Source organism: Phyllostomus hastatus, unplaced genomic scaffold (assembly GCF_019186645.2).
Source record: "Phyllostomus hastatus isolate PE091 unplaced genomic scaffold, TTU_PhHast_1.1 phas_scaffold_1674, whole genome shotgun sequence".
In the NCBI taxonomy this organism is placed as follows: domain Eukaryota; kingdom Metazoa; phylum Chordata; class Mammalia; order Chiroptera; family Phyllostomidae; genus Phyllostomus; species Phyllostomus hastatus.
This window is the reverse complement of record NW_025334011.1, coordinates 1,137,079-1,164,452: the sequence shown is the minus strand read 5'-3', so window position 1 is coordinate 1,164,452 and position 27,374 is coordinate 1,137,079. Positions and strand designations below refer to the sequence as shown.

The following is a 27,374-nucleotide window of genomic DNA, read 5'->3' as shown; positions in this document are numbered from 1 at the left end:
TGCCCCTGAGCAACCTAATCCCCTTTTCTGATAACAGCATCCCATTTGCCTTTGGAGACCCATCTTTATACCTACAGATTCACTGAGGCTGAATCCAGCCCCTGTCATACAGGTCTATGCAATAAGAATATCACAACTCTTGGCCACAGCACTTACTCTCTGAATGAACAATTTACCTAACCTAGGCCAATCAGAGTGAATAAGTGTCAGCCTTTTGTTGGAACTTCCTGGAAACAAATTTCACTTTATGCTAAGGTGCTAAATAGATAGAAGCAGATGAGTGCAGACAGCCATCCTGTAGCCCTAAGGACAAAGTAAACATGGAAGACCTTAGAGCCAAGGCAGAGGCAGGTTCCTAATGCTATCATGTAAGCATTTAGATTCAGCCACGCCTGAAGTCAGTTACTTTTCAAACATACGTGTGATTCTTTCTAGTTTAACGTAGTCTGAGCTGATTTTTTTTGTCACTTGCAACCAAAAGAGTCCTGATATTCATGTATGTGATTCCATTTTAGTGGTTAAAGTAAAGGTAACTTGTATTGGCCATCCAATACATCTTTGAAGAGGTACTGGCATCTTCAAAGTAATGGCACTGAAGAACGTGTTTATATAGCACCCAAGTTTCCTTGGAGAGACCTGGACAAGTCATTCAGACCTTCTCCACGCTTTAACCTACTGCTCCCACAACAAACCCAGAAAATGACTACTGATTTATGTGCCGGCAGATTCTAGACAGGTAAATTGGTTACCTTTTCTGTTTCAAATTAGCTAAGACATTAAAATAGCAAAACAGCATTCATTAAGATAGATAATTTTAAAAAAAACACTTAGGTATCCATGTATTAATAGGCTCCCACACACGAAAAGCTGCCAATTATCACAATTATCATAAATATGCTACAACATTATTATTCAGCTATAAAGGGCCAACAGCACTAAGATCTGGATTTCAGAACACCATCAGACTATCTTACTTAGGAGCAGAATGAGTTCACTTTCAGCAAGAGGTAATAAAAATTGAAACTTTCTGAGACACTTTTGGGAAATATCTGTCTTAGCCTTTCATCTTCAAAGTGCTGAAAAAATATTTTACCTATAGTTTACATTACAAAGAAGTTATCAGGACTCAGGTCATATCTGTAAGGTACTCAGAATTCTTTAGAATAAAAAGGCGATAGCCCTTGAATTCCCCCAAATAATTCCTTCATAATCTTGGCCAATACAGAGGGATGGAAGAATTAAAACCAGGCTGTCAGTGGCATTAATATGTGTTTGTTTCAAAATACTACTAAACCATTCACCAATAAACAGTCCCAGTTATGTTCTACCAGTCAATTAAATTTTGTCTATAAAATTCCAGGGCATGCTGTATTGGGAAAACATTGGCTCAAAGACTTTTTGGTCAGCTGATTGAAATGTTATTTCAATATTTCAAGAGTCTCTATCATAGAGAAATTAAATTCATATCAGTCATTTTGGAGTTTAGCTACCTACCTCAACGATGACCTATAAGTAACAATTACGGACTGTCGTCCAGAAAATCTATATATAAAAACCCCAACCCCAAATGAGATGGGATTTAGAGATGAGGCCCCTGGATGGTACTTAGGTTTAGATGAAGTAACAAGGGTAGGACCCTCATAGTGGCACTGGTGCCCTCGTAATAGGAGACACCAGAGCTTGCTTCCTCCTTCTCTCCACTGTGTGAGGACACAGTGACAAGTATGCCATTTATAAGTCAAGAAGTGGACCCTCACCAGGGAACCAAACTGCCTGGCACCTTGATCTTGGACTTCTGAGCCCCTGGAACAATAAGAAATAAATGTATATTTACTTACATAAATTTATATGTTTAAGCCACCCAGTCTATGGTATTTTCTTATGGCAGCATGAACTAATGCAGCAACTAAATGAACAAATGATGAAAATAAACTTTTTTACTTTTCTTCTAGACTTTACCTTCCACAATATCATTTTTCCTACTTTGTTTAATCCAGGTTTGCATGGTATTCACAAGCCTTTAGGAGAGAAATGGGCTCACAGAAACAGTAATAACCAAATTTCACTGATTCCTGCCCCAGTTGCACATCACAAGACTACATCTCCTCCCACCCCCCCGATAAATCTACCTCCCAGGTATTTGCTCATCTCCAACAGGTGTTTCACTCATACTCATCCTTTTGGCCCCGTACCATTGTTGATGCCCTGTCTCTGCAAATCCACTTAGAAAGGGTACCACATTATAACACTGTCAACAGGGCCCAGCACGGTAGTGTCACTACCCTATTACAAAACCATACAGGGGTATCCAACCTTTTGGTATCTCTGGGCCACACTGGAAGAAGAAGAACTGCCTTGGGCCACACATTAAATACACTGCAACATGTAATCACAGAGAAGTCTCATAATGTTTTAAGTAAATTTACGATTTTGTGTTGGGCCCCATTCGTAGTCATCCTGGGATGCATGCAGCCTGTGGGACACAGGTTGCACACCCCTGATAGGACTGGCTATGATGCTGAAAGCTAACAGACTGAGCATCTACACAGGTCTAAAAATAATCCCATGAGCACATAACAAAGGGGGTGGGGTCAGGGGCTCCATGCATGTGGTGTGGAAAAACAAGATGCTTTCTGTAAATAGAAACTCACCCATTAATTAAGATGGTAAAGATGTAAAAGTTCCTAATGTATGTCATAACCTCCATTTCCATTTTCCTTTAATTTCTCTCTACCTCACTTCTCTTTGCTCTGCCAGACTTGTCCATGATAAGGTTTATATGATGAATCACTCTGCTTAAGAGTGAACACATCAGCATTTTCTCCAGGTTCAACTCAGAACAATTATCAGCACAATTTATACCCTGAGGTTTCTGAAGTCAGACTCAATTCTCATCAACATTAGGAAAACTTCAAGGCTCCAAAAATAAACTCTACAGCCTTTTCTCAAGTGCAATGGTTTTCTATACGAAGCAGCTGAATTTAATGATGCAATAGTAGTGTCAAAATTACTGTGCTGATGCTGCCATTAGATGCCTCCACACACAAAGGACTTCCTCCTTCCTGTAGACTCTCTGTCAAAACTCATTCAAACATAAAGGCACCAACCCTTAAAGAACCTTTAGGACTTCTGACTTCATCTCCACATTGCCAAACAGTCTACCCATCTTTTCCTGGTTAGCAATATTGAAAAATGTGATTCAAAATATAATCCCATTAAAAGGGGAGGGTGGGGGACTGGAAACATCCAGGAAACATTACAAATGCTGGTTCTTTCTTTAAATAAAAAAAAATTCCCCAAAGATATATCACCATTCTAAAGATTTTGATGTAACTGTGAACATAATATAAAAATGGCAACAAGATTCCACAATACGTTTTTACTTTTTCTGCCCTTCTAAGTCTGCTCTGAATGAAGGGTCCGAGACCAGTGCCCATAATCCCCAACCTCTCTGAAGCTAATTTACATTCTCTGCAAAGAAAAACATACACAACAGGTCCTCTAACACTGCCTACCTGACATTTATGGTTTCACTGTTCTCAGACAGCAGACTGCTCATTTGCCTAGTTTTATCCACCCAAAAAACTCTGCATTGGGGAAGCCAACCAGTAACACATGTCACTGGACACAAAGGCCCCAAACCCAGGCCAGCATCTGAAAGACCACTTGTAAAACCTGAGTTCAGCTACTTGAGAAATGGCACATGAGTGACAAGAGACAAATTAAAGGAAACAAGTAAAGCTTTGATTTCATTTCATTACATATCTTCCCAAGTTTTCAATACATATTTGCTAAATTATTTCCAATAAACAACAAAATGGGTCTGCTAAGTTTTTAGAACCATATTTTAGAGTAGAAGAGCATCAATTTGTGACAGAAATAAACTTTCTTCTAAAGTATCCATGTAGGTAAACCACATTCAGCTGATGGGAAACACAAATCAGAGAGTACATGTGGGCTGATCAGGGATTTTGATTTTTATTAAAGTATACTGTGAACAATCCATGTATTTCACAGAGCAATACCAACAAAAGTAAACAAGTCACCCTTTTCAAAAGAATGTTTCACTATAATCTTTCCAGCCAGTATTTCTTAATCCCTTATATAAAAAGCCTATGTATAACACTTCAAGTCATCTGGAGATAACCTCAGTTCACCAGGGGGTAGGTAAATGAATGCCACTTCAAAAGAGATCTGTTATTAATAGCCTCCTGTTCAGAAAGAACAGACAAAGTATTTAGGCACTTCTAAGGCTTGTGGTAATGTGTAAGGCATGGCCATTCCTTAATTGGCTACAGAATGTCCAATTAACTAAATGTCAATCATAAAACTTAAAGTTCCTTACCCTTCTCAGGCAACTCCTTCTTTAGATCCATCATGCATCAGTGGGGGCTAGCTTAGAAATACATTTGTCTCTTTCCAATACTTTTTAAGATCTATATAAGCTCAAATCTATCTTTCCTAGAACTGTGTTTGTAAAATGCTTTAGTAACCATATAAGGCAGAGACTGGGTATTCACCTGAAAAAGGTCCAAATCCTTCTGCCACCTTTCTTATGTAGGAAAGATGGGACTCAGATACAGAGGGATATAAAGAATGAGACAGGGAGCTCCTATTAAGGCAATGGAAGGTGCTCAGAGCCTGAAAAACTCAATAAGCCAAAATCAATAGGAAGAAGGAAAGGTACAGATGCCAAAGCCAGAAAGTATCAACAGCTGACCTAAAAAGATGAGGGTAAAAAACTGAGGTCAAGTTACCAGGTTAAGAGAGTCAGGACTGACATAAAGGCAACCCGATGTTGACTGTCAGTAGACCTAAAGGTCAAAGCAAATATAAAACATAAATACTCAAGTTATCTAATAATGTGAAAATGGACTAAAGAAGTACAGATGTTTGTGAGTGTGCTGGGAGAAAGCGGTTCTCAAAAAAATTTAGGAAAAACTCATGTAAGATACAAATTCCCTCCAAACCTAGCTGATATGTCGGCCAGAGATCAATGAAGGGTTTGCAGCAGCTGATTCTCACATCCTCGGGGGAAATGGATCTTTATAGCTTAAGGAGCATTCATCATTCACATGGAGTTCTCCACCTCTTATCTTATCTAGTGATAGCACACAGAATGTTCTTCTGGAGACAACTCGACCCTGAGTAAACAGTAACCATGGGTAGAGAGATGGAGTCAGAATTCTAAGACCTAGATCTTGTGCTCAGCTCCGGCTCTAACTGAGCAAATCCCCTTCTACCCCTGACTGGGGTAGTTTCCACATCTGGTTGACATATAATAACAATAAGAAGAGTGAAGAGATTATAAGGCTCACCCATGGATGGTGAAATTGAGTTCTCTTCTGGCTTACAAAAATCCACTCAGAAACACAAGACAGTGCTCTGATATTAAATGCTAAACCGGTGAACTATTCATCCTGTCACTTTTGTTCTCACATTTCTTTTAAGAAGCAACACAAACAAGTTTTCAAATGCAAGTATTGAAACAACTGAATTTGAAATTCTTAGAGGGAAAACTAATTCTTAGCAATATTCTTTTCCTTATTTAGCTAAAGATGGGTAGTGAGCACTAACTAGGAGTATTTAGACACCACTACATAAAGAAGTTGCACAATGAATCAAGATATTTGCTCTTCCTTTTTAATGATTTTATCAAGTGTGGCGCCAAAAATAAACCTAGTTAAAGTGACCTTAAGAGGTAAAGGCACATAACCAACTCCAGAGACTGAGTAAGCACTGAGTTTTTAAGATGATTAAAGGCTGAGACTTCACCGAAAGAAGAATAAAGCATGTCATTAAAGATGAGAATTTACAGAGACAGAAAGGGAAAGGTGTGCATGATGGTTCACAGATAAGAATATGTGGTGAAAGAACTAAGTTATGCACAAGGGTGACTTACTGAAATAAACATGAAAATTTCATGTAGAGGACAAGCTTTCATTCACAGGTTTTATTGCCAACCATCTACTTTTCCTCAAGTACTCTCTGTCTTAAAACTAATATACAATCAGCAACACGAGATACTCAGTGAATATGGAACAACATTGGTTATCCCTGAGCTGTACCCAAAATATACACACATCAAAATTGTTCTGCCCTAAGATACGGCCACCCAGTTTCTGCTCTTGCCGAGTAGAGATTTTAGGAAGTGTGAGTCTATACTACAGTAGAACAAAACTCATCTTAAAATAAAGTGTAAATCAGCTCTTAACCATGTTCCTAAAAAAAGTCTTAAATTTTCAAATCAAGAGCCCAAATATTTTTACAAATTCCATTACTAGTTTACATAAAAATAAATTGTAGTATTAAATAAACTCTGAACTTCTACATTGCATACTCAAAGAGAAACTGGGCCAATGCCCAGTTTTTATGTTATATTCATGTGATCCTACTTTCAAATGCACCTGAAAATGCCGTCTACTTGAGATCTCAGCTAAATAAACCCCCCAAACAAAATTCTAAAAGTCAACTTCTAATGGTTTTTTTGGTCAATAATATAAAATATGCCTAAATATTAAAATTTTATTTGGACATTGAATCAGCTGATACAAATTTTTTTCCTACAGAGTGATTCATGCAAGTAATAAAGATGGCTACATCCAAGAAGTCACTTCAGAATCATCAACTGTAATTACAATTTTTCTGAAATGCCTGCATGGTTATGTCCTTCCATGAATACCAATTGGCTAATTTGCCTATGAAATTAGTATGTCTGGAGCTGAGTCCCCTCAAAACTGTATTCTTTCACATGCTGAAATCAAGTTTACTGCAGAAGTGAGTTTCTCTCCTATCATGAATTACTACAATTTAAAATAATCAAAGACTTTGAGTACAATAATGTGACTTACAATCTCTTTGGGGATATAATCACATAGTAGGCAAACTATTTTCTTCCAAAATGTATACTTCTATTTTCCATTATCACAAGGTTTCATTATTTTTTTATCAATTGATCACTAATATGGGTTTATTGAAGACAGTCTTAGCTTGCTTTCTATTTTTTCCAGCCAAGCAGTTTAAATTGTAATATTTGCATGAGTTAGGAGACTTGATTGGAAATATTGCTTAATAAGAACATCCACCAATAACTAGCACTTACTAAGGACATATCTCTTTTTTAAGAACACTCCTATAACCTAAGGGTTACAATCTCTAGCTTCTTAAATGAAACATGCTCAAGGAGGTCACATACATTACCCAGATTACAAATTGAGCAATGAGGAGCTCTAAGAGTTCCAGACTCAGAATGCAGTTAGTTACACAGATTTGGCTGACCATGAAGTCCACTCTCTCTATTATAGTGCGCTTCCCCCTTTACTTCTGTTTCTACTGTATTTCTGAATAAGGGCACCTTTAAGAGCCCATATCTCAAAAACATATCTGGCCATTGACTTGAACTCTTTGAAAGTGAGGCATGTTAGAATCTTGATAATAACAATGTTTATTTTTCTCTTTAACAGAACCAAGCATTATACATTACCAAATGCCCTCCAATGAGAGCTGAACTTTTCCTGCACTAAGGTTGGGTCCAAGCCATTACTCCTTTTCTTTTCAACAAGCCATCCATTCTACACCATAAATTCATTTTCCTCTGATTACAAGTGACTTTAAGAGCTGTCTAAATTCATTCCAGATTTCTAACAACTTAGTCTATAAACTTGTCAGTTTTAACTTTGAGGACTACAGATCTGTTTAAGAGTAAGGTGAAATGCATGGAAACACACACATACAAGTAGAGTGTTGTATAAAATGGATGTGATTGCTTCAGAAAATTATTCTCTTCAAACTCATCAGACAACTTTCAAAACATAAAAAGAGATGTCATTCCAGGGAATAAACTAGGATTGCATGTACACAGGAAAATAAGAAAAAAAATCAACTAACAGTGCATCTATACACTCACACAAACATTTGGAAGTTAAAAATATATATATCCCATAAAAATCAGCCAAGGAGTGTTACAATTTTAAGACTGTCTAACTGTCAAGGGACAATAAATGCTAACAGTAATTCAGTAGATTAGCTGAAGAAGTACCTCTCCCTTTCACAACCCTGTCTAGAGAATTTTCAAAACAGATCTCATCTGTGTTTTAAAATGGCCTGTACCACCACAGTGCCCAGCTGACCACTTTGTTTTATGGACCCATTTCCCTAATCTGCACCACAGTGAAACATGTCAAACATCTGTTTAGGGGCACAACTCTTAGCAACACACTCAGTTCTTACTGAAAACATTTGCAGACCTACATCTCAAATGCTGCAAATAAGAGTTATTTGCTGAGGTCCAGAAATGTTCAACAGAAGGATTTTCTTCTCTATTTCAAGTACAGCAACTCTGTCTCAAAAGTAAAGGCTGCTGGCAAATAAATTGAAGCCCAGTGGAAGACATTCTGTCAAAACAATCTGCAAACGTTTATTTTGCTGCCACAGATCAGTTGAAACCAGTTCCTACTGAGATACTGACACTGCTGTAATGTTGATTCATGCTTTTGTGGCTTCAAAAATTAATGACCATAACTTTTGTTTTTTAAATGCTTTGGAATTGCCAGCAGTATACTACCTCCAACTGTCTCTAAAGCAGTTCCTGATTTAACTTGTTCTCAAAAGCAGGAAGGCATCTGTCCTTCTTTCTCTCTGTCTGAAGATTTGGGTCCCAACTGGTTTCTCACACAACAAATGAAGCTGAATATGGTACCACTGTCTCTTATGCCCAAGAAGTGGTGAGAGAGAACATCAACATCCACAGAGATGAAGTCAAAAGCTAAGAATTTAAAGGGCTTTGTCCTTTAAATATGTACTATATTTAAAATTTTCTATGTCATAGTCATTAAATCTTCCATATTACAAACCAATTCTCTAGCTAATGTGCACATTCTTCCAAATTTTAATCGGAGGGGACCATCAAGGCATTCACCCAGCTTCAAAATATCTCTGTATATCTCCATGATTTGTCCTTAAACTTTAAAAACTCACAAGTTTTGCATTCCAAATTCATAGCTCTATGTTTATTTTATTATAAAAATATTTCTTTTCAAATAGCCAAGTAAAAGTGATGCTTTGGGCAAACATATTTATCCTGTACTTTACACCAGCTAACCCTGGGAGCATCTTGAGCCCAGTCTGAGAAGAAGTTTTCTTGGCCTCTGTTGAAGAAACTCTAAATCAGCATCTACACCACGGCCTTGCCCAGCTCAGCACTCACCCAGGTGACTATGAGCTACTCTCATCCATTCTTTTTAGTTTCCCATCCTGACTAAACTGACTATGAAAAAGTAATTTAGTGACTATTCAATACCTCTTGCCTATATTTGTCTTCCTGGTAAACCCAACTAAGCCAAAGTCATTGTACAGTTCAAATCCCTTACTTGCCTTCCCCACCTTGATGAGGTGTGAACTGTTGAGACAGTGATTTTAGACAGGTCAGCTCTGACTAAACCTGTGAAATTCACATGAGTCGTAGGTTTCATGCTGTTGGACAGGGAATACAGAGTAAAGTAAGAAATTCCATGGAGAAGGGAGGAACCTGGAAAGTCAGCCAAATTTCCACTCTCTCAAGATTCAGATAGTCAGTTTGGCTTGATAATTTTATACATTCCAGGAAAGTCAAACACAGTACTATTTAATATGTTTATCTTATCCAAGCTCTCTTCAGTAGCATGGATAACTAGAGGTTGACCATAAATACACAAAGATCTATAGCCTGTGATCCAATCCAGCTATTAATTCATTAAATTTGCAATAAGTTATCTATGATGTCCCAGAAACTGTGCACACACTTTAGAGCTCTGGGTCAGCTCACATGTCACAAGGGAAAATCCCACATGTAAACAGATAATTACAGTAATTGAGTTAAGTACTATTGATTTATTCATTCATCTAATAAATTTATTGAGCCCCTACTGTGTACTGCACCCCTACTAGGCAATATGCCAGGGGCTATAACAGAATAATGTTTTTTCCTTAACATACTTTGGAAGCCTACACAATTCATTGTGGCGGGAGCACAGAGCATGAAAACGTGGTAAGAGAAGGAAGAGAAGACTATAAAAACAGATATGAGATAAATCATCCTGAATGGCCCTATATACTTTGATAAGGCATTTAGACGTTAATCCTATAGTACCAATAGGGAAGCTTTGAGGGCTTCAAGCAGGAAGTGGGAAAACCAGGTGTGTATTTTGGAAAACATTTAGGTCATGTCACAGTTGGGGGTCCGGGGTGGGAAGGAGGAGGGAAAGTATTCAGCAGTTCTTACAACAATGAATACATCTGTACAGCTGTGACACGCTGACTGTTCTGGGCACCTCTGCATCTGTTTTCTGGGCTGCACACACCTTGAGAATGTAGCTAGCTGCCTGCTTCTATTCGTTTCCAATAATCTGTGGTTAGGCTACCTTGCTTTAAAAGTGTACTTGGCAGTTTTGCAACTCTTCACAAATGCACCACTTCCACTTATCAGACAACCTCTTGATAAGACCACCTTATTTTCATCCATACTCTTCACCTACCTAAAAAAAAAAAGTTTGTGGCAGATCTATCTATAGCATTTACTGCCATAGCCCAGCAAATGGTGTTGCTGCTGATGTTTATAGTTTAGGAAGGGAACCCAAACTTTGCAGACTTCCATTTTCTCAGCTACTCTCATTCCACATTCACCCCTACTAACCCGTGGTAACTAGTGTTTTTCCAATTGTTGACGGCAAAATCTAAAGCAGACTTCTAAACTAAACAGTATTACCTGACCATCAGATTCACCTGAGGCCATTAAAAAACACATGATCAGGCTTCTCCATATCAGGAGGTCTGAGGGAGGTGGGGTGAGTTAGGAATCTGTGTTTTTAAAAGATACCCAGGTGAGGTCATGAATTAGACTGGTTTGGCAAACCCTAGATTAAAGCTATCCCAATAAGTTCCTTATAATTAAAATAGAATCACTGTATTTTTGGACCATAAGACACACCAAGGTTTTAGAGGAGGAAAGTAGGAAAAAAATTTTTGAAGCAAAAATGTGGTAAAATATTTAATATCATAAATAACATAATATGTCACTGATATAAATTAAACAGAACTCAACAGCAGCATTAACAACCATTATTCCTCCCAAATTTGGGCAGGGGAAGAGTCCAAAAAATATGGTAAGCACATATTTTTCTTTTAAATACTTTAATGAAACTTAGGCAATCACTTTAAGTAATTGCCACCCATTAATGTTTACTGAAACAGTTTACAACTAATTCACATGCCATTTTCTAAACGCTTCAGGCTTACTTGGCTTTCCTGCTATGTATTAAGCAGTTTGTTAACTATTAATAAAGTGTGAAGAAATATCAGAATCTGGAGGTCATTTTAGCAATTAAAGGGGCCACCAAGAAGCATGATTTGCAATTAGCAAAACCCAGTGAATTCCTGTGGCATTAGCCAGGACCTTAGGATTAGTACTTTAAAGCAAGAGCAGGCCATGAATAAGCAACTTTCTTCCTAAAATAAGTCACCTTCCCTGTTTGTCCCCTGTCAATCAGAAAATATACAGAAAAAAATATTATTTCTGCAAGTAACAGTATTTGTGAGGAGGCACTGGATAAATGAAATTAGGGCAAATATATATGCAAATAAAATAAAAATTGCTAATAGAAGATGACTGCTATGCTTAATACTTAGTCCCCAATCTAAGTTCTTTGCAGCTAATTTTTTTCCATTTAATAATACTAGGTACCATTATTAGTCTCCTTTTATAGATGAGGAAACAGAAGCAAAGAGAAGTTAAGTAACCTGTCCAAGGTCAAAGAGCCAGTAAGCGGTAGAGAAAGGAACCAAAACCAGGAAGACTAACTTCAGAGCCTCTGCTTTTAACCAACCCATGTACTGACAGTGAGAGTAGATTATGGGCTTAAACTGTGTTTGACAGAGTTGGAAGAGCTGTTACAGGACACATAGGAAGAAATAGATCTTCAGAACAAGTCAGGCTTGTGAATCAGTATCTAATCCACTACTGCAGGCTCACTATGTGTTTGGCACTGCACTCAGTGCTTTGGGAAATATTAATACAAAGATGAACAAGACAGGGTCCTTTCTCATCTTCACTACTTAATTCAATTGTCACCTCTTTCATAAACTGCCTCAGACTCCAGACAGAATTAATCACTACTCTGTGTATGTGTGTCTCTCAAGCACTAGTATGTCACTTTTCTTGCTGCATTATTATTAAGTCTTCATATGTCTGCCTCTCCTCCCATTAGGTTGTAAGTTCATGGCCCATTTGGGAACAGGGAGCATGTGTTAGGTCCTTCTCTACCAGCTAGACTCCAGTACAGTGTGCCGGGACACAGTGCTGTCTCTCAGTAGGTTCTTCATTAGTGAATGAACAAATGAAGCACAGAAAGAGGGAAACAAGTGAGATAACTTGCACTAAGATTCACAGGATGCTCCTGGCAAAGGTAAGAAAAGAGCTGGTATACCCTAGCCCCAATGCAACATTCTGTCTAGCATGCACATGCACCACAGTAGTCTTCTCCTTTGCTAAAACCACATGAGTTTGCATTTTACCATATATTATAGCATATAAAATTTTGTTCACATTTCACCTTTATGCCTCCTTTCTCATTTAACATAGTAAACCCTCGTAGACAGGGGTTATTGCATATATACTATGTCAGACCATGTTAAAGGCATGCATATTTGCAATTTAATTTTCAGAAGAGTCCTCTGAAGTAGCTCATTCTAAAAGTTTAGAGAGGTCAAGTCACTTGCCTAAGGTTACACAGCTAGTGAGGGATACAAGCGGAACTGAAATCTTAACTCTAAATCCCACACTACTAACTACTGTACTCTTTCTATGCTCAGAGACCCAAACTCCAGCTCCATCATGTACTAGTTATGTGACATTGGGTAAATTATTTAACTTCTCTGAGCCCCATTTTTCCCCAGCTGTATTGAGATACAATTGACGTATAACACTGCGTAAGATCAGGGTGTAGCCCTGACCAGGTGGCTAAGTTGGCTGGAGCATCACCCTGTGTGCCAAAATACGGTGGGTTCAATCCCCAGTCAGGGAGCAAACAGGAGGCAGCCAATCAGTGTTTCTCTCTCACATTAAAATTTCTCTCTCCCCACCCCTCCCCACCTTACTCTCTCTCTAAAATCAATAAACATATCCTGGGGATATGTTTATAAAATTAAAATGAAAGTATAAATGAAAGTAAGATTCTACAGTAAGTAAGAGACACTTATACATTAATACTCCTCTAGGACACTCTTTTACTATCCTTATTTAATAAGTAGGGACTCTGACAGACAAAGGTAAAAAACTTGCCCAAGGCCAACTCAATAAATGGGGAATCCGGAACCAGAATCTCACCTCCTGTTTTTATCATTTGATCACAACTGCCTTGTTCCCTTACTAAGGTGTGGCTCTTTTTTTAAAAGCACTACCAAACTAAAACACAGAGTTTCTACCTGGTAAAGAAAGGATTTGGAAGACCTCATTTCAGTTTCAGGCTCTGCCATATACCAGCTCTGTGAATCAGGCCACAGTTTCCTCATTGAAAGAAGGGGAATGAAATAGCTTTATCAAAGGACTGCTATGGGGTTTGAATGAGACAATGCACAGGAATGAGCCTAGCATAAAATCTAGAATACCACTGGCACTTAACAGATACTGATGGAACAGAATCTGGAGATCACGAGATGCAGCCAGACAAAGTGGTGATGCTCTTCTTCTTGCTGGTATTTAAATACAGTAAAGAAGAAAGGAAGGTAGGAAGGGAGGAGAGAGAAGGAAGGGTGAAAAAGAGGATGGACAGGAAAGGGAAGTGAGAGAAGGGGGAGGAAAGAAAAGGAGATAGATCTACCTATTTAGGATGTTATAGTCGTAACTCTGTTGAAAAAGAGCAGGCGAAGTTCAAAGTTACACACAGTCTTGTGACTTTGTTCCTGCATTACAATGTTAAATTCGGGCTTCCTGCCCTGGCTGGTGTGGTTCAATGGATTAAGTGCTGGCCTGTGAACCAAAAGGTTATTGGTTCGATTCTCAGTCAGGGCACATGCCTGGGTTGCAGGCCAGGTCCCCATTTCGGGGCATGAGAGAGGCAACAGGTCACTGTATCTCTCACACATTTATGTTTCTCTCCCTTTCTTTCTCCCTCTCCCTTCCCCTCTCTCTAAAAGTAAATAAATAAAATCTTTTTAAAAATTAAGGCTTCATGTTTTATTCTTTCTGCTAATAGTAACAGAAATTGTGATTCATAATCAAAGAATGGGATGGGTCATAAATAGATATGTTTCATCCATGTACGCAAGAAGAGTTGTTTATCAAGCGATGGTCCATGGGAGAGATGCCAGGAAACAAAAAGCATCTTTAATATGAGCAAGGAAATCATGTGCAAACATTCGACCAAGCAACAGAGAGAGGTGCGAAACACTAATAGGCATAGTGCATTGTGGTGAGATGAATCTTTACAATGGTGCAAATGCCATTTGCGCTAAATTTTACTGTAAACAACCAATCTGCTTTTTTTTTACTCCTAAAGAAGTGTTACATGAATAATCAATCCACTTCCCCATCCCATCTTAGCATTCATCTCACTCTCCCTTTTTCTGCTAAATCCTCAGGTTTATATCTGCAATGTGCCTCAAGTTTGTGAGGTACACCACTCAAGATCACTACAATATTCATAGGCAAGATTAAAGCAGAGGAAAATGAGACCTGACGGAAATTACTTTAGAAAGAAGAAAAGATGGGCACAGCCTGATTTTTATACTTTTCTGCCTGGCAGATGGTAAACCTCATTTATAACAGAACATATTGTAAACAACAGAAAAATGATTACTATAGTAAGTGAAAAAGTCTAAGGAAACATGATGGAGTTTGAAAAACAATCTAACTAAAATCCATTTACCAAAACCCATGCTTAAGAGGACTTTATGGTATTTTGCATCTCAAAATGCTCTACTCAATCCTAACTTGGCACCGTCCTCCTTTCCCATAGCATGGGGAAGTTCCAATCTTAGTGTTACCTAAGCATCCTACGAAAAAGGCTGAGGTGTCACTGTCACTGAAGATGACCATGGAAATCTATGTGTCCTGTCTAGAAAAAGGTTGCTGAAAACTGAGCATTCAAGACAGGGTGCCTACCTTCCAGAATCTCAGCACATCTGGAGGCAGAGAAAAAAACAGGCAGGAGTCAACAATGCAGATAGAGAGTAAGCTACAGCAACCCAGTTAGGTTCAAATCCCACAGGATCATTTCCACACTTGGCCTTGGCAACAAAACTTGCCTCCTGATATCTTTTCAGGTAATTTTTGTTGATAAAGAGTATCTGTTACCTTCATACTCTGTGGGAGGAATCAAACTGCCATTGACAAAAATAATATAGAGAAAAACCAGAACCATGGAATTCTAGATGTAAATGACGCATAAGAAATTATATAGAAATATCATTTTATAAATGAGAAAACAGAGGTTCAGAGACATTAAGGAAAATGTCGATGTTCAGCAAGCTATTAGTAGAACCAAGATTTTGTTTTTTATTCATCCCTTCCAGCACATTTCTCTTTTTATAACCTGGCTCTCAATAATCTGTTGTTTCAGAAGTTTTTAAATATTTCCTTTGCTAAGACTGAAAAAAAATTACACCACTACTTACAAGCCCACAAGACTAAGTAAGAGGTCCAAACTCAAACATGCACCTCCTCCCCACATCTCAGTCATTCACACCTGGATGCTGAGATAAAATAACATTGTACAAAACTATACCATCTTTTGCAAGACAACAACAGCACCAAAAACCAAATAGGAGAACAAAACTAGGAATGTGTCAGACTTACCATAGTAAGTGTTATTCATTTCCTCAGCACCTGTCTCCCAATGTCCTGCTTCCTATGGCCTAGACAACAGGGAGGCTGGTCCCTGGCCAGCTGGCTGAAGTCACATATCCTTCCACCGCTTTCCTGCCTCCAGGACAGCAAAAATGAATCTCCTCACTTGGCTAATTCAGCAGTTCACTCAAATCCAGAATAAAGCTATTTTGGGGAGGGGGAATATTACCGATGTTCACATTACAAACATCTAGATGTGTGTGTGATGTCCTGCTTCAAAAGAGATGTTATAAGAATAAACAATAGCTAGACTAATAAATAAAACATGCTAAGATTTCACTGAACCCCAAAGAATATTGAGGTTGAAACTCAAAGAATATTTTCTCAGGATACTTAAGAGTTCCCAATGAAAGAAAAAGTAAATAAATTGAAGATGAAACCAAAGAATGAATTGAAACTGGCCACTCACCTGCGAAACTGGGTGAATAAAAACCAAATCACATTTGATAGTCAGATGCCCTTTTACAAACTGGGAAGCTCAAAGCCGCCCGTACCTGAACCTGAACTATTTCCTGTTGACACCTTCTATCCTGAAGATGGCCCCAGCATCCAATTTAGGAAACAGACTTTCCAGGATGTAAAGCTCACCTTAGAAAACACTAAATCTTCATACCTATGCTGCCTATGCTGTTTACTATGTAGTCAAAAGACTCTTACTACCCAAACAGCTAGATGATTTCTCTGCAAACAGTAATACACTTTTGACCATACCTGTGTCTTTGCCGACTCAAAAAATTATTGTTTTGAAAGTTGATAAATGCTACTCTTTAAGCATTAATGTAAAGTGTAAAACATCGACCTTAACAATTAAACTCAATCTTTCAAAATGCAGTCTTTCACCAGGCTATGTATAAACTAAGTGTTAATTGATCTTTGTTGTATGCCGCCTCTTTTCTCCACCCCAGGCTGCTTGCAGAACCCCGTTATGAAAGTAGCATACCTGTGATTTTCACTCCTTACCAGTAGCCTTACATGACCTTGCCTTTTGACCACCAAACTAGGATATATTAAGTTTATATGTCTTTTCTGGGATTAAAACAACTTCTGCAGCATTAATTACTAATGTTTGTTTTTACTGGAGAGAGTAAATTTAAAATAATAAAAATAACTAACATTTGTGTGCCAGTTTATAGTTCACAAAATGCTGTTACATGCAGTACTTCATTTGAGGTTCACAAGTCCCAACCAATATGGGAAAAGGTAATGGAAACAGAGCTTCAAAAAGTCAGAGAACTATGAAGTGGCAGAAGCAGAACTTGAACTCAGGTCTTCTGATTTCAAATACTATGCTCTTCACATTGTGGCAAAAGAAACTAATGCATTGGTGAATTTAAAAACTTTATATATAAATACTTACACATTTACATTTATAAATATGTATGTTTACAAATACATGTGTACATGCATTTATGCGCACACACGTGCACACACACGCAGCAAACCAGAAAGGCAGATATAAGCACAAGCAATTATCTTCTACAGAAACAACCACATGGGAGAAAACAAGGAGTAATAAGCAGTTTTTGAAAATGACTATGTGATACGATTTTGCAGAGAAGGCATGTGATGCCACAAGGACAGCTCCAGTGTTCAGGGGCAATAATGAGGTCAGTAAGCTGAAGCAGCTCAGCGTGTCTACCTAGAGACGCAGCCTCACTCCATGGGGCTGACCACGGCTCACAGCACAGGGGCTGCAGCAGCATGCCACTGGGCAGGGCACAGTTAATGCACGTTTGTCAAGGACTCTGTCCCACAGCCAAGTCTCTAGCTGAATCTTACAAGAACCTCTTTGTCTTGGGCCCCCTCCCAACACATGGGAAACCTCAGAACATCTCTTGCCACCGAGTGCAACTAAGCTAAGCCACTTAGTATTACTGGCTCTCAAGAGTGGCCAGCTAGTTGAGCCAAGACATATTTCCAATATCTCTCAGTCCTGCAAACAACCTATACTTTGTAAGAGCTTTTCTTTTATCTTTAATAAAAGATTAGGGCCTATTTTTTTCTAAGAATACTTTCAAATTCAGATAATATGAGAGAACAAGGTAATACCCAATGACGCATAATTTCTTATTTTCTGTCCTTTATTTTCTATCACCCAGCCAATAATGCAAACTGACATGTCTATGAAATGGCATACCAGTAAGGACAGAATACTTCTCCCTTTTAACCTGAGAGAACAGATTTTCAAGTAGGAAGATTTTTAATTAGGAAAATATTAAGGAGACAGCACATATAACTGTGGAAATTATCAACTCATATTTGAGCCTCCCCAAGTCCTTTTTCATGTTTAAAACATTATGGTTTAGTCTAATATGTTTAAATGTCACTAATGGCCCTGAAACAGAAAATACATCCAACTCTGAATAAAAATAAATTCAAGGAGCCTCGAGCTTTGCCATTTATCAAGACAGTTCTTAAAACACAGAAATGCTAGATACTACTAAAAGGTACAAATTGGATTTTTAGGCTCATAGTTCATCAATCATTACACAAGAGATAGGCAAGTTTCTAATTCTATTGAAAACACAAGTTAATATCTTCCCACATGTACATTTAAATTCATATAAATCCAAAGAGAAGGAAGTAGAAAGCTAACCCTGGAGAGGGCTCAAGAGCAGAGAAATGAAGAGAGGCTCTGACTTTCTGCTCCATTACTTATTTTCTGTTTTATTGCTTTTTTCCTCCATGGTGTCTTAACTATGGAAATAAAAATACATTCAAATTTTTATTTGCAGGAGATAAAGAAAAAATTTAAATGAACAAACTTAAAAGATTCAAGTTCAAGACAGGGCCCTAAAACCCTGGAAACAACCGCTGAATGATACAGGGCTTTAAAAACGAAGGGGTGAGCAGCTGCTGCCAAGGATGAGCACACTTCAACGTAAAATAAGTGACATTATTAAGACTTTCTCAAAATGAAAAGGCAGGAAGGACTACAAACCTTTTCTTCTCCAGTCACTGTGGAAGAGTCATGAAAGGGATTCGGTTCTTTGATTGTCTCCTCTCTTAAGAAAAAGGAGGTAAAGCCCCTAAAGATCTCTCACATGGAGTATAAAAGGGGATATGTGTTGTTCTAAAATGAAGGTAAACCAGTCCAGAGGTGCTGTATGAATGCCTAGAGTTTGCAGCTCTGAGGTCTAACCTGTCACACAGCATCAAAAGACAATCCCTCTCCATCTCTCAGTGTAGAAGTAGAGAAACAGTCCTCCGTTTCAGTGTGCTAGGATCCAATGGCAAAGGACTTGAACTCTGAGCAAGACAAGAATATCTTGAAAGGCAGGTATAAGAAGAGCAGCTTTTCCCTTTACCACAGGCCATGACTGACCCAGCAAGGTGGTTTTAAATTGTAAGGAGGGGGCTGGCTCAGGGAGGAGTCATCCTAAAATATTAAAAGACATAATGGTGTAGGAGCTAAAGAAAGCTCCAACTTCTAAGAATGAGGTCCCAGGTGCTAAGCCAAACTGTCCATCACCCCCCAAGTTACATTATGACAGCAAAACTTCAGCTATTAACTCTAGAGAGGGTGCCATCTCGATACACCCTCCCAAAAACCACTGATCACATGGTAAATTAGCACAGACTTTGTGGAGGACAATTGTGATGCTGTGTGGCAGAAGCGTTTAGTTTTGTTTACACTTTGATCCAGAAATTCCACTTTTTGGACTTTATTTTGGGGAACTAATCATGGATGAGCTCAAAGATTTAACTATAGGGATGTTTGTTTAAGTATAACTTATGATAACCAAAATGAGGAAGAACCTAACACCCCAAAGTAGGGGAGTGACTAAATAAACCATGGTATACCTGTATAATAACCATTAAAATTATACTGAATTGTAAACCTAGCAGGATGCATATGAGATACTGTTGGGAGAAAATAGCAGGTTGAGAAGATAGTATTTATAGTAACAATAACATTTTTGTCAAGAGTAGCAAGTCCTGAAGTTTAAATTAAAATAAAACATATAATGATTAGATAGAAATTGGTTTGGTTTTACTCCTAGAAATCAGTTCGGCTTTATTCCCTTCAGTCCTTAAATCGGTGGCATGTATATCTTCTATAATTAATGTCAAAATCCCCTTCATAAGCAGTTTCAGGTGCCTTACCTAACCTGTAGCAAATCAGTCTCTGATTTGTCATGTGTTCAGGAAAGCTCTAACAGCCACGCTTGCTAGCTCCCTGCAAAAGAAATATTACTACCCACTCTGCTGCCATTAAAAAAAATTTTTCAAATGTATTTAATCTCTTTCGGGGCAGTTGTGAACATATATTCTTCTCTTACCCGGGTCCCAACCAATTTTAAAAACATCCAACATGAACTTACATCAACCCATGATCTAATGTGATGAGTTTACCAAGGTCTCCAACAGCCTGAATCACGTGCCAAGGGAAATACAAAGAACAGGCCACCGAGAGTAAAGACATGGTTCATACCTGTCAGGGAGTTGGCTACACAGCAGCATGAGAGAGGTACGCAAAGGAAAACTTGCCTGACTGAGAACTTGCTTCTCCCTTACTTAAACTCATAGCAATCTTACTGCTATTTTTATTTAGTTTATTTTCTGAATGTTCCTCCTCATTCCAGAAAAAAATCTGCAATCATTAACTAATACACTCTTGCTCGTGAAACTATTTCTGGAAATTTTTGCCAGCTTCAGTTCTCTTCTGGGGACCCGAAGACCCTCACTTTTTCCTTGGAATTTCTTTATCATGTACTCCAAAACCAATCATGTGGTAATTACATCAGCCTTCCTGCTGCCCCCAGTGAGAGGAGAGCTCCCACAGTGAATGCTTTCAGTGCCAGTGCTCTGAACTCACAGTGGCATGGGTCTGTCCTGCACTGTAATGGATGCCCTAAAAGTTCAGACACATGAGGTGAAAGGAAAAATTGTTACCCTAAATATAAGCACTAAGAGAATTACCTAACTGACCCTGAGGACTCACCACTGAATGGACTTTGCAGAAAGACTTTTTCCTGTGACAACAGCCATCTATGGCCTCACAGAGCCAACTCAGAGACCAACTCTTGACTGGTCTCCAGGCAAGACCTTGTTCAGGACAATGTTCACTGCATCATACAAAGTCCTCTTTATTTCCATCTGGGTTCTGTATTGGTGATTACTTGTGCTTCTCCTAAGCAAGTGATTTGTTTTTAATTCATGGTCTCTGTAAGTTAAGTATTCCAGTTTCATATTTTGCCCTGGCTGATGGAAAACTTAAAAACAAAAGTGAGGTCCACAGAAACCAAACAACCATGACCACTCCATGTTGTACACTCGGTTTTTTTTCCTTTATTTCAGTTAAATCTCTTTTTTTCTCTTTCATTTTATCATTTATTTATAATTTATTTTTGTATACTTTTACTTTCTGTAATAGCCATATGTCATGTTGGCACTTTGGTAACAAGGAGGAGTTCGAGTAAGTAAATTTATAAAATTTCTAGACCTTTTGAAAAGTATTGGCTTAATTCAACACACATCCTATACCAGCTTCTGGAAAATCAAGAAGAAATACTGTCATGGTCAAGTATCAACTTGAACAGATTACAAGGAAAATTTCAGATTCCCATGCAATCCAAGTGTAAGCATAGTTCCAAGTTCACCTAAATTATATTTTATAAAGCACTGAGAAACTCTCCATTTTATATAAGAGAGACAGCACAAGCAATTCATGTTCTGCTGTAAACGCATGGAAATCTGTAGAGGCATTGAAGACACAGCCTCAATTATAACAAAACTATATTTAGCCTTTAGTGGATTCTGGACAACTACCACCTGAACACTAAAGGAACAGGAGCTAAAGGCAAAAGGAAAACGTTAACCCCATGTTTACCCTTATCCCTTCTCAACTAGCTTGCTATGATGTGATTATAAATCCAAAATCACATGTATAACTCACCAGAAAGCACTACATTTTCATCTAATTAACATCTAACTTAGGTTTTATAAATAATTAAAGTACCTCTAAGTAGTTGAAAAGGAAATAAATTGAAAAGTTTTACTTACTATAAATTTCTCCCTTTGAGTCATGAAAAAGTATCTGCTGACTTTTAAATGTCGAGTTCATCACTGTATCCAGTCTTTCATCTCCCTTTATTCAACCTGAATGATGTTGTGTTCTTTTGGCATCACATTAATAAGAGACCATTAAATTCAGAGCTTTGATTCAATCTTGGCCCAAATTTCTTGGGTGCCTCCGCTTCCATGTAAATTAATGTTAGTTATTTTCATAAGCAAATTTGATTCTTATTATTTTATGCAGTTCAACATTGGTGACAAATACATCAGGCTCATCCATTAGCATATACCAATTAACAATCCCCATGAAGAGGCTTTCAAACACTGCTTGGGTTTTACATTTTCCCGAAGATTTTCCCCAGAGCCAGTATGATCTTGTGAATCCAAGTCAGCCCAACAGTTCAGCTTTGTGAGATTCTCTCTCACATAACACACCAAATCACCTGACTGGTTTGCACAATGAGAGATAGCTAACCTCAATTCCTTCCTTAGGCGACCTCACAATTTCCCTTGAAACCCTGAAGGCCCAGCTACCCAGTCATTTGTGCTAAAGCAATTACAGAAGGGATTTATTTATGAAACGTTAATCCCCTTGTCATGCAGAGCACCTAGGAAATCCCTGGTGCACTTTTGCACTGAAACGGTGTCACTGGAAACACATTTATCTAAGTTTCCAAAGACCTTTCCCTTAACAAATCCGATAGGCCTTTCTCAAATTTTCAATCCCCTTGACCTCTATGCTTCATTTAGCACTGTTGAAATTCTCTCCTCGCATGGTTTCTCTGGATGTTCTCTGTGTCTCATTTGCTGACTGTTCTTTTTGTTTGCCTCCTCCCCCTTGGCTGGCAAATGCTCCTGAGGTTCAGAATTCAGCTTTCTGCTTTTCTCCCCCAGTATTCACCACCGGGAAGCATGCACCACATGCATTACAGGTGCCTCAAAAATCAGCAATTACAGCTTGACCTCCATTGTGATCCCTTCTCCAGTTCTGGACTGGTCATCTCAGGCTATGACCCCTGATGCCTAAAATGTAACATCGCAAAAACTAAGCTCATTTTTTTTCTAGGCCAGCAGACTTTCCCAACACCCACATTAAACCCTCATTATTTTACATCTGGATTATGAAGCAGCCCCCTAACACTCACCCCACCTCTAGCCCTACGACTCCAATCCATCTTAGATATTGCTGTCTAAATAATTATCATATCTATCATTTTCAGCATTTTGTATGCATAGTAAATCCTCACTTAACATTGGCCACAAGTTCTGCAACTTTAAGTGAAGTATAACAAAATCAGCTTTACCATAAACAAATTGATATACTCAAGAATTGAGTTCCTTTGGCATCTCATCAATGTTATAACAAAATGTTTAATGAAATGGCGTTATTTGAGGACGTACTATTTTCGAGAACCTATGGCACATAGGTCCCTCCTGTCTGTCACATCAAATCAATAATCAAATTGATCACAAATTATCCATGGCCATGGAAGTTTCATCTGAACTAAGCCTGTGTCCTCTCACTTACCTTCCTTCCCACTCAAAATGCCATCCCTACTTCCGTCTGCCAATTTATGTTTCTCTCTTCCTTCCTCATCCAGTTCACCACTCCCTTAATTGGTCAATACTTAAATCTGCAAGTTACAGGGTTTTTGTTTGTTTCACTCATTGGTATGTTACTTGGCAAGTGCTGTCATCTAATTATACATATACATTATCTTTATCCCTCCTGGATTATAAAATGACTTGGGAGCAGGGAATGTCTATTACTTACAATAACATTTTAGTTCTTACATAAAAAAAAAAAACATTTAAAACAGGGGTGTCAAACTCATTTTCACCAGGGGCCACATCAGCCTCACGGTTGCCTTCAAAGGGCAGAAGTAATTTTAGGACTGTGTAAATGTAACACTCCTTAACTGTTAAGGAGTTGAAATTACATTCAACCCTTTGAAGCCAACCACGAGGATGATGTGGCCCCTGGTGAAAATGAGTTGACACCCTTAGTTTAGAACATTTTGTTACTCCAATTCCAGCAGGTATCCACTAACTAGTTGTTAGTTAATAAAGTAGTTGTCATAGCTGACCAAGGCCATAATCTCATACCCAAACCCTAAAACTATAAGAAATGCTATACATCCCATACACATTTCAACCAGTAGTCAAAGAGTATATCTCAAAGAGATAATTTCCTTCAATAAAAAGTCTTAAAGTGTTCCACTAAAGACAGACACATTCCCTCTTCAAATGAGCTTTATGCCTTTTCTCATGCTTTCCTCTTCAGCTTGTCCACCTACTGGAAGGGAAAGGAATACCTTCCCACCTAACCTACTTACTTACTCCTGCCTGTATTGGAATCCTGGCTCCCCCACCTGCTTAACTCAGTGCTATTCTCAAAGGCATAAAGAAGTACATTCCCAGGGTCAGCCTAGGCCTCTGCATTAAGTCCCTCAAGCCTGAGAACATTGAATGTAATTCCACCAGCCACCCTAAAAATCAAGAAGCTTCTAGCATGTCACCAAAAGATACACAGGTCATGCATGTTTTGATGCCAGTCACACAAATGAGGAAAAACAGAGAATTAGAACAGACTCTCTTACTCACAGGATGGAGTTAGAGGAAAAGAAGGGTGCTCGGGATAGCATTTCCACAAAGTGTGTTTAACTGGATAAATAACTGAACTCTACAGATATCTCGGGTGAGGATGCTGGCCTAATGGCTCCAGACACCCTTAAACACTCTGCAGAGGCCCCACCCAGACTTGTTATCACATGAACCATCACTGCCTCTGTCAGAATGCGGGGCCCCTGACATTTGCAGCCTCTCTCCCTGAAACAAAAGCATTTAGAAAAGATAGTCTGACTGATTATCCCAGATCTTCCTCTCATGGATTTCAAGTAGGCCACCACACAAGACAGAATGAATTCAAATGAGATGTTACCCTGAATGCTGCTCCTTTCTGCAACAGGCCCCTGGACTACCAGAGTCAGAAGATACTAATAGGTAACTGGTAAGTATCAAAAGTCGGGTGGATGTGGACAATTGCAATGTGTACATTGGTAGAGAGAGATTAACAGGTGTTAGGACAACGTATTAGATCCTGAACATTTTCATTGCCGTTAGATGATACAAGGTCATGATAAAGCTTGACTTAAGACAAAAGATGGTTCAAATCATTTATTTACCCTATATCTTAGTGAAATTCAAAATAGAAAATACTTTGTTTTGATCCATGGTTCAAAGGATTCAGAGGAAAAAATATTTAAACATTTTTTTTACTTCTTCTGTATTAAAAGTGATCATTGGATTACAATCAAAACTACCAAAATTAAAACTTTGAATTTCAAACTTTCATAAAGAAACCCAGGATAAATACAGCATCAATGAGACTTTTCTATCAATGGGGAGAAACCATAAGCACAAGAACACAAGATGTGCCTAATGAAAGCAAACTTCTGGTTTCAAACACACAGGCCATACCGTTCACTGGAGATGTACAGACAATCACCGCCAAGGACATAAGCACAAAAGGTCAAACACCAGCTGGTATTAGTAATGGAAATATAATCCCATGAATGAAAGACTGAACAACACTCAAAAGCCTGTAAAACACAAGACAACTCTTCCTTCTTCAAGAAAAGCAGCTAAAATTATCAGGATGTATGTAGACCGCAAATTAAGACCTTTTCCACTTTTGGTACTCCTGGTGAATAAAGAGTGTAAATGGTATTTTTATCAAGTTTTCTAAAAATGTATAATTTTATTGCCTTTAATTTGGTTTTATTTACTTTCATACTATGAATATGTACTTCGCTCCTGGTTAGATCTTTCTGTTCCTTTCTTTTCTTTCTAGAGAGAGTTGCAGCACAGCTTTGTACAACGTATGCGGGCAACCAGCCGTAATGTGTACGGGTAACCTGGCAACACTACCACCCATCCTTCTGGGAAAACAGACATCTAACCAGAGCACCGTAATCAATCCAGGCAATCTGCCTTCACACTGCCCAGGGTAAGAGCGTGCACTCTGGTGTCAGACAAGCCTAGCTCAAACCTTCTTCTGACATTTCCTAAAGGCGTGACCTTAAGAAGTTACTGTTACTTAACCTTATCAAGTGCCAACTTAAAAAAAGTTATGACGATAATAAAGATAATAATAATACTTACCTCACAGTGTACTTATGAAGATTGAAAGAGCATAAATTACATGTACATCATAGTCCCTAGCACATAATAAACCCTATCTAATTCTGAAGTATAAATAGTATGGGTTAGAGTACCACTGCTACCATTTACTCACAACCTTAAGCTCCTTACTTCATAAAATGAAAATAAGATTACCAACTGCAAAAGATTTTTATAAAGAGTAATTGAGTTAACAATAAACTTTGACATCTTATTATAGCTTTTTAATTTAAGAAAACATCAATTGTGACAATGTCAGCAAAAATACTGCTTAATAGTATTACTATACACAAATGTAAGGCAATATTATTCTGTCCATCTTAGTAATTTGAGTGTTTTCTGAATGTCATAACCAAAGACAACATATGACGTTTGACCTGACTTTGCGTGAAGGTATACAGACGGCTGGTGATGATTTCAGTTTGGCTGGATGGTTCTGAATTCAATACAACACAGGAGACATGTGCCAGGGGCAAAATACAAGTCTCCAAGGCAAATGAACCTTTGACAATACAATGCAAAGCATCCACCAGCTGGTAAGTAGGAAAGCACCGCCTTTTACACCCAATATGTTTCAGTGTTTGGTCTTCTGACCAGTTATAAGAGAATCCACATGGCGTGCTTTATAAAACATTCCTTAGCAACGCCCTTACTTAGTCAAAATCTCTTGGAATAAGGCCAAAGATCTGAATTTTCAACAAGGCCTTCAAGTGGTTATGATATCTGCTCAAGTCTGAGAACTGCAGCTTCAAAGATTTGTTGTGCAAAGTCATAAAATCAATGCAGCTAGCACTTGTTACTCTGGAATATTGATTACCAAAAAAAAAAAAGAGCAAAAGGTAGATCTTTCCACAAAATTTTGATCTGAGTTCATATTTTGAAATAGACATGGTAGAAAAAGTTAAAAAAAATTAAGACAATTTTTCCTTTAAATATATTCTTTTAATGACCTCTCATAGAATAATGAAAGAATTGTTTTACAACTGGTCATTATCAAGCACTCTGGTTTCTTTAGTGCGCCAGACATGGGACTCCACTTCCCTTAGCATTTGCCCACTTGCCTGTGCCAGCCATATAAAAGCAGGAGCTGAAAATCAGCACACTTCCAAGTTCCACTGTTTCATCAAGCCCCAGCCTTCTTTCCTACTTTCCTGAAATACTACCAGCCATCTTTTGAGGTTAGAGACATCTAATGAGAGGACTGTAATCAACACAGGCAGTCTGCCTTCATACTATCCAGGTGAGCCTGCAGTGGGTATCCCCACACAAAGCACTGCCAACAGCACCCAGCCACGTT

The 27,374-nt window shown here is 38.3% G+C and overlaps 1 protein-coding gene across 6 annotated transcripts in view; it reads right to left on the bottom strand.

The window, feature by feature from the left end:
• The window catches only part of SLC4A4 (solute carrier family 4 member 4), a 327,443-nt gene that overhangs the window by 199,619 nt on the left and 100,450 nt on the right, over positions 1-27,374 (bottom strand). The gene's annotated exons all lie outside the window — the stretch shown is intronic.